This window comes from Pantherophis guttatus, chromosome 2 (genome assembly GCF_059756535.1).
Source record: "Pantherophis guttatus breed Tessera chromosome 2, ASM5975653v1, whole genome shotgun sequence".
In the NCBI taxonomy this organism is placed as follows: domain Eukaryota; kingdom Metazoa; phylum Chordata; class Lepidosauria; order Squamata; family Colubridae; genus Pantherophis; species Pantherophis guttatus.
The window spans coordinates 198,703,167-198,720,378 of NC_142064.1; the positions used below are offsets into that span (position 1 = coordinate 198,703,167).

The 17,212-nt window shown below is 40.9% G+C and overlaps 1 protein-coding gene across 1 annotated transcript in view; it reads right to left on the minus strand.

Annotated features, from left to right (window-relative positions):
* The window catches only part of FAT2 (FAT atypical cadherin 2), a 90,408-nt gene extending 73,303 nt beyond the window's left edge, over positions 1-17,105 (minus strand). The window contains exon 1 of the mRNA XM_034402080.3: positions 16,809-17,105. The gene's annotated coding sequence lies outside the window, so the exon portion shown is untranslated. The remainder of the gene's footprint in view (positions 1-16,808) is intronic.
* Between the last annotated feature and the right edge of the window lie 107 nt (positions 17,106-17,212).

Sequence of the window (17,212 nt, forward strand, 5' to 3'; positions counted from 1 at the left end):
AAGATTAAATTGCACAAAAAACATCAATAACATAAATTGGAACATCCCAAGACTATATTATACTCTTGCACAGCACAATTTAGTAAAGCTTACAGCTGCAGCAAAAAGGGATGAACAAGGAAAGCTATTTTCTCTCTTCCTTTCAGTACTGCTATGGTTTCAGATCTGCAGCATGCAAAATGTGCAGGACTAATAAATTATCTGAAACAGAACTGTTAAGCTCTCAGCAATATTTTCTACTAAGAGGTTTAGACCTTGTGTTTCCATACTGGTCAAAGAGGCTTCCTCCTTTGTGACCAGGAGGAATTGTCACCTATACAGTTTCTGCTCTGAGGTTCATATAGTATAAAATGCACATCGAAAAGAGGAAATGTATGAGTTTGGGAGAGGAAAACAAGGTGCAGGAAAAATAGAATCTATTATACTGAAGTTATGTTGAAGTGGTTTAGCTTTCTTTGTTTAAATGAACTCACCCTGATACAACTGTGCTGGAAGAATACACAGTTCAAAGAATGATCAATATCTACCAGTGCATAATCATTCTTAACCATCTCTAAACATTGCTGCATTCATCTCTCAGATATATATTTCCCTGCATGTCCTCGTCTTTCCACAATGTAGACCAGTGGCCCACAACCTTTTGGGCAACAGGGATCAGTTCCATAGAAAGAGGTTTTTCCGCAGACTGGAGGGGGTATGGTTTCATGTACTGCCTTCATCCCATAGATGGGGCTTTGCTTGGTTAGTTACTGGTTACGCATGGCCTGGTTACTAGTATGCCACGGACCGATGCCAGTCCACGGACTGGGGGTTGGGGACCCCTGGTGTATGCACAGGAATGTTGGAATCATTGTCTGATAAACTTGGGAGAATTTGATAGAATATTATCTTGACTAGAGAATCAAGAGAAGACTGATTATATATCTGTGTGTTCTTTTCATACATTTGCTTAAAGTATGCTTCTTAATCTTCATCCCAGTCACCTTTCCGAGCTTTGTACTTTACCATACTAATAAAACTGACCCTGTTGTGAGTCACCTGAAAAACTGGAAGAGATTTCTCCACCTGCATCCTTTTCTTTATTTTTTCTAGTGCTCTTTAACAAGATCATAAACATGTTTCTACATGTGGATCTCTGTGATAGAAGCCTTAAGGTAGAACAAGAAAAGGCCTATCTACAACCTCATGCAAGAGGGGAAAAAGAATACTGACCAGAAATCTGGCTTTGCCGTACACATTGCTTCATTCTCTGAAAAGGTCACTTGAAAATAGCAGGTTAAATAAACAAATATACAAGAAATCACAGGAGGTTACTTCTCCAGAAGACCAAAGAATTAAAAGGACAGTTATTCTTACATTTATAACGCCTACCTTTTCCATTGGGAATCCAATTACTGTACATAGTAATGCACAGCAGATAAATCCCCTCACATCAGTTTCTATCAGTTCACATTTAATCTGATGAAAAAGTATTGATTCTTGAGACTGCTTTTAAAGAGAATTTTGGGGAAATTCTCATGGGTGGAGGATGCATTAATTCTGGCACAGTGAATACCGATATCTACCTTTGCAAACTGCCCTATCTTCTCACTTCGCTAAACTTGAGGGAAGCTGACACAGTTTCTCCCATAGGCAAACATAGGGGTTTCAAAAAGATGAAAATCTGGTAATAAACAACAAAACTAGGACTTACCTCCAAAAAAAGAGATTCAAATTGAGATTAACAGAGGATTAAACGTAAGAGGGCTGCTACAGAAGACACGAACTAAACCTTCTGAACATTCAGCTAAGATTTATTGAGCATGCCATCAATCTCCCTTGGAAAAAAAATGTTAGGGCTTTCTGTGATCTGCTGGTCAGGGAGCTGGTTAGCAGCCATACAGACAGAAGTCATTCATACTGTAGAAGCGTAGTTCACTATGATGAAAAATTAGAGTTTGGGAGAATCACTGGAAATTTTATGTTCCTGTGACTGAATAGGTATTTTTAAAAAACATCAAAGACTCAACAGTAGACAATGGACTTGGCTGTAAGTGATCAAGAGATCAGAGAGAGATTTAATTCCTTTAGTGCAGATCTTTAATTTTTGTGGGTTTGTTTTGGTAGTGGTACAATTAAGTGCAGTCCCTGATAAAGTGCTTATTGAATATACAAATACACAGCAGACATATTCAACGTTACCCTCTTTTGATTAGTTAGAACCCTCCCCCCCCTTTTAAATAAAATTGATCAGAATGAACAGAGGACTACAAAAATATCATTTCATTAGTTTTGGCATACCAGCATTCAAAAATGACACAATACCCATTGCTTTGCCTTTCTAACAGAAAATGTGATTTTTAAAATCATACCCTTTCTTCAGATAAGTATATACTTTGAGCATGGCCTTGCAAGAAGTTGTCATACAAAGTATGATATACATAAATATATGTCATTATAGTATTATCATCATTCAAAAAATGATGTGCAGCAAAAAATATAGTACATAGTGTGGATCTATCCTGACTTTTATTGTTCCTGAAAATATTGGAAAGTACTGAATTTGAACCACAGTGAATTAATATGGTTAGTAAGCTATATTAGTAGTGATAGCAGTAGTTATATTCAACCACAGTAAGCTTAGCAAACTGTATTGTCACTTAATATGTGAACACAACCAATGTCATGAGGGGCCTATAATCAAGTCGAAAAGCAGTGGCTAAACTGGGGTACTGTTTTTTATATTTTTCGTCTGTCCTTCTCAATCTACAATCAGCCATTATAATGGAGGCTATAACCCTGGAGATAAGAAATGGCTCACACTCCAATTATGTGCATTTTGATATTATTCTGTAAACAATCAAGTTACCTAAGAGAAGTATAACTCCATACAGTAAACACACAGGATGAGGCTTTGTACTATCATGAGCCCCAGGATAATAAAGAAAGATAAATTAATACATTAGGAGATTAGATAGCAGATGGCTGTCTGCAGAAATACCATTTTGTCTCTGTTTGCCTAAAGAAGCTGCAGATGGGACTTGGGAAAACCTTCAGCATTTTAGGGTTTTCAGAGATGATTTCTATATTGCAGATGGGGTATACAATTCCTGCCCAGCATACTCTAGGTCAGGGGTGTTAAACTCGATTTCATTGAGGGCTACATCAGGGTTGTGTTTGACCTCGGGGGACTGGGTGGGCATGGCCAAGGTGGACGTAGACATCACTCGTGTCAGGGGTGCCTGTGGTGGCCCAAGCGCCTCTGCCAGCAAAAATGGAGCTCAGGAGGCGCATGGCCTTCCCAAGCTCTGTTTTTGCTGGCAGAGGCACCAAGGGCTGGTCCTTCGCTGTTTCCAGGGTGGCCCCCATGGGCCAGATCTAAGCACCCTATGGGCCAGATAGGCTGGCGGGCCTTGAGTTTGACACCCCTGCTCTAGGTGTAACTATGGCTTCTTTCAGAAAGCATCAAGGACACTACATAAATGCATGAAGATTTTGATTCTGTAACCATTCACTTACAAGTGATATTAGTGAGAAATGAATACTTGGCAATCCCTCCCAATTGCTACAGTATTGTGATATGAAGAAAACGAAGATGATCAAATTCAAATTGCTCATGACTATGAATTCATGAGCATTATGTTTATGTCTGAAGCAAAGGAAATTCAAACAAATTTCTTTAAAGAAACAGATAAAATTGCCATATAGCATTCATATGATGTGTTTGGAAGTTAGTCTATGTTCTGTAAAGCATGATGTAGACGAGGCAATGGGTGCATATTCCTGCCTCTCTTCTTGTTCCTCCCATTGCTACTGTCAGAGATCCAGCATGCCTAAAAGTCAAACTTGGCTTAACAAACCAGGATGATAATGTAGGAATTAACAAGGAAGTCCTCCTTATTATATATCAGGACCTGTGTGGCATACATAACGATCCTAGTATTTCTCTTCTAGGTATGAATGAACATATGCAAAGTCAAACCATAGGCACTGAATTAAATTTTTAGTCTTTCTAGCTTTCTCTAGCTCCCAATCAGCTAGAGATTAAGTTTGGTGTAGTGTTTAAGACATCAGGACAGGACCCAGGAGACCATGAGTTCTAGTCCTGCTTTAGGCATGAAGCTAACTGATAACCTTATACCATTAATCTCTATCAGCCTAGCAAGGAGCAAAATGGCAAGGCACTTATGGAAAAAGAAACTTTGCCAAGAAAACTGTAGGGACCTATCTAGCAGTTGCCAAGAATCAAAAATTGATTAAAAAGCACACAAACACAAAAAAATCAATGAGAGAGATAGACAGTTAAATTACTTGCAGATAAATTAAGAATTTTAGGTTCCAAAATATACCTCAAAAATTTTGTTCACCTTATCTGCCTACCTGCAGACCAGGGTTCAGATTTTTTTAAAGCCCATCATGTTTTTTAAATAAGGAAGTAGACTACCTACACCCATAGAATTTCAACTATTCAACTCACTACAGCACAACCAACACAATATGGAAAGGATAACATCTAAACATACATCTAAACATAAATCAAAAACATCTCAGAACCAACCAACAGACTCTTATAAACACATAGCATCATTGCAGCATACAAATCAACTAAAGCCCCTAAAACATCTTAAGTAAATTAATAGACACAGCAGCCCAAAAACAAAATACAGGAGTCACCTATAACAAACTGTGTCAGGATTGTAATAACCACTAGGTAGGCAGAAGGCTAGCAGAGAACATCCATGACCAACAACTAGCAGTCAGAAGGTACAATGAAAATCCTTAGTTTCACAACACATGGACAGACTCAGTCATAGTTTCAATTGGGAAACTGTGAGCATCCTAGACCAAGTTAAATCTCAAAAGCACTAGGGAATTCCTGGAAGCTTGGCACTCAGACAAATCAGCCATCAACAGGTACACGGAGACAAGCACATAATTCAAAAAACAGTAAAAAATCCAAAAAGGAAACCAAAAGACCAATACACCATCTCACCAACAATCAACATCCAAATAAGTAGTGACTAACACCAGGATTAACACCAGACAAATAATAAAGCAGTAAACAATATCCTAATTAAGGAACAACCTACTTAAAGAACAAGCAGTAAACAACAACCTAATCAAGAAACTAAAAGGAGAAAACACAACACTGACTGGGCAAGCAGTAAACAGAAAGTAAACCCCTTTTTCCCTTCCCAGCACTGAAGATACTACCTAGTTGGGTAATGAAACCCCTATCTGCAAGCAAACAACCAAGATCAGAGAGCACCAAGGACTTCATACTTCAAATGTGGCCTACAAATATTCTCTTCTAATTTTCCATCTGATGAAAAACAAAGCTAATAAATAGTAAACTAAGACACAGAGTGAAAGGTGAAAAAAAAAAACAAGCTGTATGAATGATTTTTTTTCCAAGTGCAAATTATCATGGAGATAAATTTTAAATTAGATTTTAAGATACATTTTGAACTTTATATTAAAAATATAAGTGGAAAAATAAAGTGATACACACAAGATATACCACTTGGAAGAGAGAAAGCTTAGTACTGACTACTTTGATTGGCAACATCTCTCAAAGGTTTCCTGCCTTCTGCTAGTTGAACCTTTTATCCAGAAATGCTAGAACAGTGATGGCTAACTTTTTCTGGACCGAGTGCCCAAAGTGTGTGCGGGCACCCCAACCCCCAAAATGCAATGCACACACGGCTCCCCTGCATATGCCCCATCCCCTGCATGTACATGCGCCCCCCACGCGCAAGCGCAGCAGAGACCTGAAGACCAGCTGACCAGCAGGAGGTGCGTGCACATGCGCAGCGAAGCTGAACTGGGGTGACGGTTCACATGCCATCAGAGAGGGCGCTGTGTGCCACCTCTGGCACACGTACCATAGATTTGCCATCATGGTGCTAGAACAAGCACAAGACATTACACATGCAAAGCACTGACTTTACAAGGAGCTACTCTTCTTTAAATTTTAAAGTAATACTTTTTACTATTTCAGAATAGGCAAAATACCCACTGATGAAACAATTTCTAAATCTGTTTTCACAGAAAATGAGCCAAAATTTTAAAATTCTGACTCCTAGGATACTTCAGATAAACCGATGCTTTCTATAAAAATTCCCATTTTGAAAATAGCAAAAGCAATGACACTGTTTTAAACACTTACATTTCTTACTTTATTGATTGATTTATACCCTCTTCAGTAATTTCCAAGATATCTTACAAAAAGTGAAAAAATAAACCATTCATTTAAATAAAGTGAGGGTTTACTGTAATACAATATGAAAATTTGCATATATCACCATGTTGCAGTCAAGTTAAACGTAGATTTTTCCCCTATTTTCCAGGAAACAATTAATTATGCTTTGAAGCGAAGGTTGTTGAGGCTGTGGTGGCATACCAACTCCCACAATTCCTGGAGGAAACGGATTACTAGACCTGTACCAATCGGGTTTCAGGCGTGGCCACAGCACGGAAATGGCATTGGTCACCCTGGTGAATGATCTCTGGCGGGCCCGGGATGGGGGTTGTTCCTCCATTCTGGTGCTTCTTGACCTCTCAGCAGCTTCGATACCATTGACCATGGTATCCTACTGCGACGGCTCCAGGGGTTGGGAGTAGGGGGCACTGTGTTACAGTGGTTCTCCTCCTACCTCTCGGGTGGTACGCAGTTTGTTTGGGCGGGGGGTCAGAGATCCTTGCCGAGGCCCCTTATTTGTGGGATACCACAGCAGTTGGTTCTCTCCCCCCTGCTCTTCAACATCTACATGAAACCGCTGGGTGAGATCATTCGTAGTTTCGGGGTATGTATATACCCTGAACTGTATATCTTTACCTTGGACCAACCCAGGGATGCCCTTTCCGTGATGTCTAAGTGCCTGGAGGTGGTACGGGTCTGGATGGGTAGGAACAGGCTCAGACTCAACTCCTCCAAAACTGAGTGGCTGTGGATTCTGGCATCATCCGTGGTTTTGGGGTGAAGTGTCATCTGTACGCTGACGATACTCAGCTGTACATCTCCACCCCAGACCACCCCAACGATGCCCTTGATGTGATGTCCCGCTGCCTGGAGGCCGTGCGGGCCTGGATGGGGAGGAACAGGCTCAGACTCAACCCCTCCAAGACCGAGTGGCTGTGGCTTCTGGCGCCCCGATATAGTCAGCAGGTGCCATCGCTGACTATTGGGGGCGAATCCTTGCCCCCCACAGAGAGGGCTCGCAATCTGGGTGTCCTCCTGGACGCACGGCTGTCTTTAGAAGAGCACATGACGGCCGTGGCCAGGGGGGCCTTTTATCAGGTTCGCCTGATTCGCCAGTTGCAGCCCTTTCTGGATCGGGACGCCTTGCGCACGGTCACTCACGCCCTTGTCACCTCCCGGTTGGACTATTGTAATGCTCTCTACATGGGGCTCCCCTTGAAGAGCACTCGGAGGCTCCAACTGGTCCAGAATGCGGCCGCGCGGGTGGTTATGGGTGCAACCCGTTGCGCCCACGTGACACCCTTCCTGCGCGAGCTGCACTGGCTCCCAGTGGTCTTCCGGGTGCGATTCAAGGTGTTGGTTACCACCTTTAAAGCGCTCCATGGCATAGGACCCGGGTACCTTCGAGACCGACTTCTGCCACCAATAGCCTCCCACCGACCAGTCCGCTCCCACAGAGAGGGTCTCCTCCGGGTGCCATCAGCCAAGTTATGTCGGCTGGCGACACCCAGGGGGAGGGCCTTCTCTGTGGGAGCCCCAGCCCTGTGGAATGAACTGCCCCCCAAAATACGAAAGATTTCCGACCTCCGGGTGTTTTGCTGCGCTCTGAAGACCCTGTTGTTCCGCCAGGCAGGGCTATTAACATAACGTTTTAAATTGGGGTATTTTAAATCTCTGGGATTTTAATTGGAGCCTAATTATTTAATGATTTTAAATTTTAAATTGTTGTCGTGTTTTTTGTGTTTTTAAATAGGCTGTACACCGCCCTGAGTCCTTCGGGAGAAGGGCGGTATAGAAATAAAATTATTTATTTATTTATTTATTTATCTCCTGCTCTAGTGACCCCATCACTTTTGATGGGAGGGGAGCTGCTTGCTCCCTCTGAAAGGGCTCGCAATCTTGGCATCCTCCTTGATTCACGGCTGTCCTTGGTGAACCATCTGATGGCCGTGACAAGGGGGGCTTTTGCACAAGTTCGCCTAGTGCGCCAGTTGCGGCCTTTCCTAGACAGGGATGCCCTCCGTATGGTCACTCAAGCTCTCATTATCTCTCGGTTGGATTACTGCAATGCCCTTTACATGGGGCTGCCCTTAGGGTACACCTGGAGGCTCCAGCTGGTCCAGAATGCGGCCGTGCGGGTTGTTACGGGAGCTTCCTGTTACTCCCGTGCAACACCTCTCCTGCACGAGCTGCACTGGCTGCCGGTGGCCTTTCGGATCTGCTTCAAGGTGCTGGTTCTTACCTATAAAGCCCTTCATGGCATAGGCCCGGGGTACTTGCAGGATCACCTCCTATCGGCCTCCCACTGCCCAGTGCGTTCATAGAACTGCCCTCCTCCGGGTGCCGGCGGCCAGACAATGTTGGCCGGCGGCCCACAGGTCGAGGGCATTCTCTGTGGCCGCACCGACCCTCTGGAATGGGTTACTCACCGGGCTCCGGACGCCTCCCAACCTCCGCACTTTCTGCGCTGACCTGAAGACATGGCTCTTTTGGCAAATCCCCTGATCGGCCGTGTGATTTTAAATTGTGGGGATTTTAACTTGGTTTTTGGTTTTAGTATTTTATTATGTTCTTTTATTGTGTCAGCCGCCCTGAGTCCTATGGGAGAAGGGCGGCATATAAATTTTGATCAGTCAATCAATCAATAAATAATTTGGTCTCTTCATGTCAGTACTGAGTGATAATTTTCAATCTACATGGAAACAGGCAATAGCAACTTAAATCTCATAATGGGGGTTCACTACAATAGGGGCCCCAACCCTCCTCCGTGGGCTGGCACAGGGCCATGGCATGCCAGCAACCGGGCAGCACAAACAAAACCATGCCTCCTCCAGTCCGCAGGAAAATCTTTCTCCATGGAACCAGTCCCTGGTGCCCAAAAGATTGGGGGCCTCTGATCTTCAAGTCTTCTATTTAGCATGGGATACTATCAGCCCAAACATTTATTAAGCAGCGTGTATTAGACCGAGAGTGCCAATTGGATCTAATCAGGAGCCTTTACTGTGGCATGATGTCATGCCCTCCCCTCAGCTATCCTTGAAGGCTGATGCAGGAGGCTTCCTTACCCAGAGAGACAATGTCCCTGTGATTCCAGACCAGTGGTGGGTTGCCCCCGGTTTGGGCCAGTTTGCAAGAACCGGTAGTAAAACCGGTGGGAGCTCCGCCCACCATCCCAGATGTTGTCATAGGCGATCCCGTTGTGAACCGGTAGTAAAGGTAAGAAGCCTAAAGGTAGAACCCACCCCTGCTCCAGACACACAGAAACAACAGAGTGTGTGCTTCTCCAGTTCCTGTACTTCACAGATCTTTGTACTAGCCTTGTCTCACCATTGCTGCATAAATACCGAGGCCACACAGAACTATTCTATACCTCCCTGCTGGTTTTAGATACCAATTGTTACAACATACAATGTTGTGCAGCAGTGCTCAAAATTCACTGAATTATTACCTGTGCCATAAACTAAGCACCTAGTTCGCCATATTAGAGGGCTCTGTAATTTGATATAGTCTTCCAAACTAACCATTTGTGCACCCATCTAATGCCTACCCTTTCTTTTAGATTATCTTAATGCTTTCTGTTTCAATATATTCTAACTTTTCACAATTTTTAGCATCTTTTATGCTTTTAAATTAATTCTACCCTACCCTCCTTATTCTGGTCTATGGCCATAATAAAGATTTGATTGGTTTTTATGTTGACTCTTGGCAATTGCCTAATCCCTGCAATTTTCTTGGCTTTTTTTTTTTTTGCAAATGGTTTGCCATTGTCTCCTTCCTAGGGCTGAGAGGGGGTGACTGGCTCAAGTCATCCAGTTGGCTTTGTGCCTAAGATGGGACTAGAACTCAGTTTCTTGGTTTCTAGCCTGATGCCTTAACTGTTACACCAAACCAACTACCTAATCACATATAGATGAATGGATTTTACAAATATTTAACTAGTTGGACTTGATCAATTATTTTGACTTGATCAGCTGTGTAACTCTCTTTCTCCCCCTTTCTTTTAGGTAATGCTACATTGTGTCCCCTTCATATACCATCAGAAAAACAGGTCTAATTCTAGTCTTCTTCCATCTCTTTTGCTGAGTTCAAGTTTTCTTTCTCCATTTTATTAATTTTATTATGCAAATTAGCACAGACATATAGGACAAACTCTATACTAGTTTATCTGACTTCACATTTTTTTTCTTGGTTTCTTAATTCATGATAGAATTTAAGATTCTGAGATTCGAGGAAAAAAAGCAAAAACTTTTAGCAATTACCTAATGAGGATCACAAATCAGTCAGTCATGACTCTGTAGTATACACATGTCTCATTTTAATTCTATGTAGCAGATAGCATTTTAACTACACTTACATATCTGCTGTCTAAAATGGATGGGCAACACACAATCATTCAGTACCTTCAAATTATGCCCACAAAATCTGATAGTAAAATGGGTGAGTAGTAAACTGCTCTTTCTTCACCTTTAAACCCTTATTTCCTCACAAATGTCAACTCTTTTGATATTTAAGGATCAAAGATTGGAATTGGATTGTTTTGCCTCTAACAAGCCTCCTATTCCCATTACTACTCTGAAATAGACAGACAGACATCCCACCCGTCCTGAGACATTACTGGATCACCCCCTATAGCTTTCTGAAAGTTTGGCAGGCTGAACTGCGGCCCTCACGGCTTGCTCTATTTTGAATCACTAACATAGTTGTAGAATTAAATATACTGCTCAAAAAAATAAAGGAAACACAAGCAGAAGACATCCGAGATCTGAATGAATGAAATGGCCTTATTAAATACTTTGTTCTTTACATACAGTAGTTTATACACTGCTCAAACAACTAAAGGGAACACAAAACTACTGTATGTAAAGAACAAAGTATTTAATAAGGCTATTTCATTCATTCAGATCTCGGATGTCTTCTGCTTGTGTTCCCTTTATTTTTTTGAGCAGTGTATATATAAGTAATGTTAGGCCAGTTTTTTTTTTAAAAAAAAAGCAGGAAAAGCTTACTATAATTGACTAAATATCACAAATGACAGTATGTATGCTTTCTTTCTATTGACAAAGGTGTACTGAATTTACTTTGACTTTATTGCTTATTAGCAGTTTTCAAACACAGGCATGTGAGTACTTTGGAGCAAAAAGAATTAAATCTTAAATGTGTTCATCTTTCATGTAGCCTAAGATGTTATCTCGTGTTAGCAAATTTAGTGTCCTTGAAAAACTATGGGAAAACTTTGAAATTTGATTACAGACTTCCCCGTTCATTAGTTTTTGTCAATAAATCCTTGACTCTGGTCTCCTAATTTTTGTCCCCAGGTACTTCCAGATTGAAAGACACAAAGATGTAGGCATTAAGGCATAGAGAAGGATTGTTATTTCAAATCCATCAAGTTCTGTTGTTTTCTCTTTCAAAGGCAGTATAGCAATGGATCATTAGATACAAGTGACATTGACAAGGATTTCATAGGATTGTATTGTCTATGAACACATCTGCATGGATTAAAAAGCATCTTTAAAAAACAAAAGATGGTGAAGTAGGATGTATCTAGAAAGTTGTCTGACAACCACACCATATAAAAGATAGGGCAAGTAGGACCAGAAGGCATGGGAAAGGATGCACCCTTCTTCCTCAACTGACTATCAGGAGACATGTTCGCTTAGGAACAAGATTTGTGGTTAAAACATTCTTGGCGGGTTCAGTCCTTGGCAGAAAATTTCACAAGGTCCAGAACTTCAAAGCCACCAAGGAGAAAAATGAATTTTGGAATTGCTTTTGTCAGTCCTCACTGACTAATATTGTTCTGTTAAAATAATGTGTGTTAATTATTGCTTTTATTCGTTTAATAATCATATTTGAGTATGTATTTTTATTTTATAATTTTGATTGATTTTCATCTATCCATGGAAAACCATCCATGGAAAACTTCAGTTGGAAGAACAGCATAGAAATAAAAAAAATAAAATGTCTAACTTCTTACATTATGGTCAATAGACTTTTGTGAGTTTGCTATTGAAGGAAAAAGAAAGTGTAATAAAACAGCTGACCTGATTGGTTGATTGAATGATGTAAAAATTGGAGTGTAATGTATTTATCCCATTTGAGCACTTTATCATTGTCCCTCTATGCAGCACAGAAAGCCAGTTTAGGCTAATTTAGTGATTAAGACACTAGATTAGAAACCAGGAGACTGTGAGTTCTAGGCCCACCTTAACCATGAAAACCAACAGAGTGACTTTGGGCCAGTCTCTCTCACTTAGCCCAGCTCACCTCATAGGGTTGTTATTGTTATGGGGAAAATAGGAGGAGGAAAGGTGTGCTGAATATGTTTTCCACTTTGAGTTATTTGTAAAAATAATAAAGGCAGGTTATAAATAAATAAATAGACCTCCCTCTGTTATTAGGTTTCTTTTCTTTTTAATTTCTCACCTGGATGTTGCTATGTAGGGAATAATATTCTCTGCACGCAAAACATTAAAAGTTTCTTTAAAGTGTATGTTTTTCCAATATCCTAAATTTATTCTTCTTCTGGGGAAAATAATTACATATTAATATGAGTTTGGGGCAAGGTTTTCTGACATCTATATTCTTTTGAACTATTTCTATTACATGGAAATTAACTGAATCACCCCAAAATGGATTCTTTGTGCTATTCTTGTTAAGAAGTAAGTCATTCAACACTAGAAATATAAATGTATGGTCTCAAGTACTCAATGGACTGAAAACCTGATGTTACTTGTAACCCACAGATAAGTAGGGTATAAGATGTATATTATGTATGGATAAGTACTACAAAATAAGCTTAACCCATATTGAAAATGTGTAAAATTTCATATACACATGGTACGTTGTTTGTTTTTTCTGTGTTCCATTAACAATTATATATAGATGTGGGGTGATGAGTTTTAGGGTGGAGTAGCTATTCTTAAAAGCCACCATTAATGATTTGTAGGAATGCACTTTTGTGAGGGATGTCCAAAGAAAAAGTTATTACTATTGTACTACAAAATGGAAGGCACAGGTAACTTTATCTCACTGTTTCTGTCTATAATACTACTTGATTTCTGCATTTTAAAAAAATGGTTCTTCCATGTGCTTAAAAGGGCCCTATTGCACCTTGAAGAACCAGGAAAAGAAAATGTCTCTACCGCATAATGCTTGCTCTTTCTACTCCACCTCCCCAGAAAAACCACAAAAAAAGGGGGAGAGGGAAAAATCCTGTCTGTTCAGCAAAACTGGGTTTATTCTAATAACACAATGGTACCCAGGTTTCAAGAAAAGTCTCTTACTTTTAATCCTATTATCTCCATGCATTTCTGAAGATTAAAATGTGCCTGTTGATATGTGTGGAACATTTGTGCCTGTATTCACTTGCTGTTACAGACACAATTCATGAGAGGCAGAAAAAAAGACCACACTCTGCAGCAAAGAACCAGCATGAATGATCCTATACAATCTGTACTGAAACAGTAGTTTAACATTTATTTTCTTAAATGTAATATGTACTGAAGCCAACAGTTGTTTCTGTACATCATAATGCAAAATGTATTTGTTGCCTGCAGCTGATGCTGCATTCCAGGTGTGCTTAAATTATTTTTTATTTCCCCTCCCTTTCTTCATAAGAACAATGCTTATTTACTTAACACTTCCGATGGTCTTCGACAAAAGTTTATTAACAGAACAAGAGTATCAGTCTCTTAACACCAGAGAGCTGGGAATAATGTAAATAGTAAACTAATTTATTTATTTTTCATTTAACGTAAACTGAACTTGTATGATGTTTTTTAAAAAAAAGGTTTCAAAATTTGCTCATCTGCAAAACTTCCAGGAAAGCCTTGGGCAGGACTTTTGAACTTACTCTTTCCATTTTAAATTATTGAAATAATTATTTTAAGCCTAAATATTCTACATTAAAGCTCATGTGAAAGTAAAGTATTGAAAATATACGGCCAATAATTAATTGATTAAAGGAATATTAATTATACTGAATTAATTACAATATACTTGGGAGTGGGAAGCCACGTAAATTCTTCACTATCCATACAAAGACACTGAACTCTGTGTGGATAGAGTTGCGTCCTGCTACATTCTTGTTTCATTCTTCTTACCAAAAAGAATGGTTTAATGAACCAGAATTTAAGACTTTACTGTACAATTCAAAGTGGAGCTTTGACTTGCTGCCACTGCAAGAAGTTTGGATTGCAAAAGCAGCCCCCCTCAAAAAAAAAACCATGAAAAAATTGGCTTACAGTCTTTAAGAATAGCCACTCACAAAAAAGTTTGGATGTAACACTAAGCTTTTAATTCCTGGTTAGTTAAGCCACTCCTGTCGATAGGAGAAACTAAACCAGAATTAATGGCACCAGAATTCTCCAGTTAAACTGCATGTAAACACAGCTGTATTCTACATCGACAGGAGCATGAATGAAGTAAATAAACCCTACCTTATATGTATGGTACTATAATCTTAACAGATAAAACATTGGCTGTATCAGATCGAGTGCCATTACATTCTACTCAGGCAACAATTGGCTAATAATTTGTAATGTAAGGTTCTACCTGATAGTAGAAGTATCAGAAAATGCTGGCTGTCTGATCCATGCACACTCCTGATACCCCACTCTGTGGCTCTTTCAAGGAAAGTTTAGAATTCTATCATTTTAATTTGAAATGTCACATTATTCCAAGAAGTAGGTACCATTGAGCAGCTGATCTTTGTCATTAGTCTGCTCTTAAATCCCCAAGCTTAATTCTCTGATAACTGCTACTGCTTGTGTTACCTTTGCTCTGTCAATGTCTGCATATTTCCTATCTCTCCCTTCCTCACTCACCTTCTATCTTTCTCTCATTTGTCCCAGAAGAAACAAAATGTACACCAGTCATGATTTCAGTTTAGAGATTGTTTAGAGATTGTTATCTAAAGCAGTCGATCGTACTGGTCCACCAAGAATCCGGTATATCTTTTCACACATATGCATATTTATTAATAAGGTATGGACATACACATGTGCACACACATCACACCTGTATGGAAAGACAACAACTGGGAGGCCTTGGCTCCACTGAGCTATCTGTTCAACGCTTCTCACAGCTGTCAATTTGTTGATGACAGCAATAAGCAGTCAGGCTGATAGAAATATTTTACAATCTTGTTCAAACATCTGTAGTGGCAAAATTACTCATTTGTTTGAATGTTCTGGCACAATTTCATTTTAAGTTCTAAATTCCAATGGAAGATTAGTTGCAATTTCATAATGACATAAAGCCCATGAGTAGGATAGAGGAACCTGGGGAGGATCACTCCCACCTGCTTATATGTTTTGGTAAAACATTCATCTCTCTATTCCCTCTCTATCTCTCTTACTAGTCATCCACTGTATTCAGTTGCAAACTGTCATGAAATTATCCACATGGAAGCATGTATCTTTTGGAAAGATATAGTCTTCTCAAAATGGAAATGGACAATTTGATTGTGCTCCATTAAAGCCAGCAGATTAAATCCATTGATTATACTGTAGATGAAGAACCAACTCCACTCTGACTCATCTTGATATTCTTGGAGTTAGAACTTGGACAACACAGCAAAGGTGTGGAATAAAGTAATAAACAGAACATTCTCAACAGTCAACTGGTTTGTTTGTTTTTTTAAATAAAGCTTAGTACTGTTTTGTGCTTCATCCCAGATGTTAAAAGCACTTCCCTCTATGATTTCAGTACTTATCAAAACAATCCTTAAAACAGGCCAATAGTTTTACCTCCACAGAAGAGTCAGGAGGCTGAAACAATAGTAGCTAGCAGGTCCCTGGTGGGGGGGGGGAGCATGAAATTTCATAGTCCATATCGCATCTCTTTTTGTTTGTTTGATTTTCAATTGAAGACTTTTCACTTCTCTGTAGGTGTACAACTCTTAGGTTTGTTTCAGTTGCGGCAGCACGGAAGATTAGCTAAATACAACTCCAAGATTCACCAAAATAATTCCCAGATCAGTTGGTATCAGTTGGTATAATAAGACGTAGGGTTATCATTTTTTGAAAAGCAGAGACGTGTAACTTGACAACTCGACCCCACGAAAGTTTAGGGCACCCACCAACCAACACGACTGGGTTTGCAGAACACGTTTCATTCGAATACCGAATTTGAGAAGAAGAAAGTATCAATATATCAGACGGGCTGGCTATGTGATAATCATCACTAAGCCACAAAATACAACCAACACGAAAGAAACCCAACTCAACGCTGTGAGAAATAAAAGGAATAAAAGAAACCAAACTGAAGTTGTTTATGTCCTAACTCCGTCCTACTCTGCTTTTAGCGCGCCGCGCCGTGTGAACGCAGCCCAGGCGCCGTTTGTCTTCGGATTCAGCCGCCGCTACCCGCCTAAAATCCTGCCCGGACGACTCGCCGGAGGTTTCGAGGGCGACTGAGAAACCTGCTTCAACCCGCATCGCTTTCCCTCTCACACTCCACGCTTGCCCTACGCTTCTCCATTTGTTTTCCAAAGGGGCGCCCGAATCCAACGCGCCGGGCTTCCCGTACAAAATGAATTGGGGAGAAGGGCTTCCCTACGCGCTTACCTTTCCTGCGCGCTAAAACCCAGAAGCGAAGCCGCCCGGCCTCTCCTTCTACATACCTGGTATTGCAGGAAAGGAGCGTTTCTCCAAATCTTTTACCAGCTCTCCCTTTGTCTGGTTGGATCTTCCGAGGAGGACGGTGTACAGCGCCGAGCCGGTTGGGGAAAGCGCATGACGATGGCCGCTGGCGGCGGCGGCTCCTCCGAGAAGTTCAAGGCGGCTGAAAAGTTGCCGAAGGAGCTTGAGGAGGGGCAGCCGCCCTCGCGCCTTTCTTCGCTCCTTTCCTCCTCAGGCTGCCGGGGAGGAGAAAGAGGCAGCGCCAAAAGGGTGGGGTGGGGTGGCGGGTGCCTGAGCGCTCGGGTGTAAGCAAAAGGTGTCGAGCGCAAATGGGGAGAGAGGTAGTGAAACAGCGCGCGCAGGGGTGCTTGTGTGTCGCGCGGGTTGTGGAGGTTCTGGGCGCGCG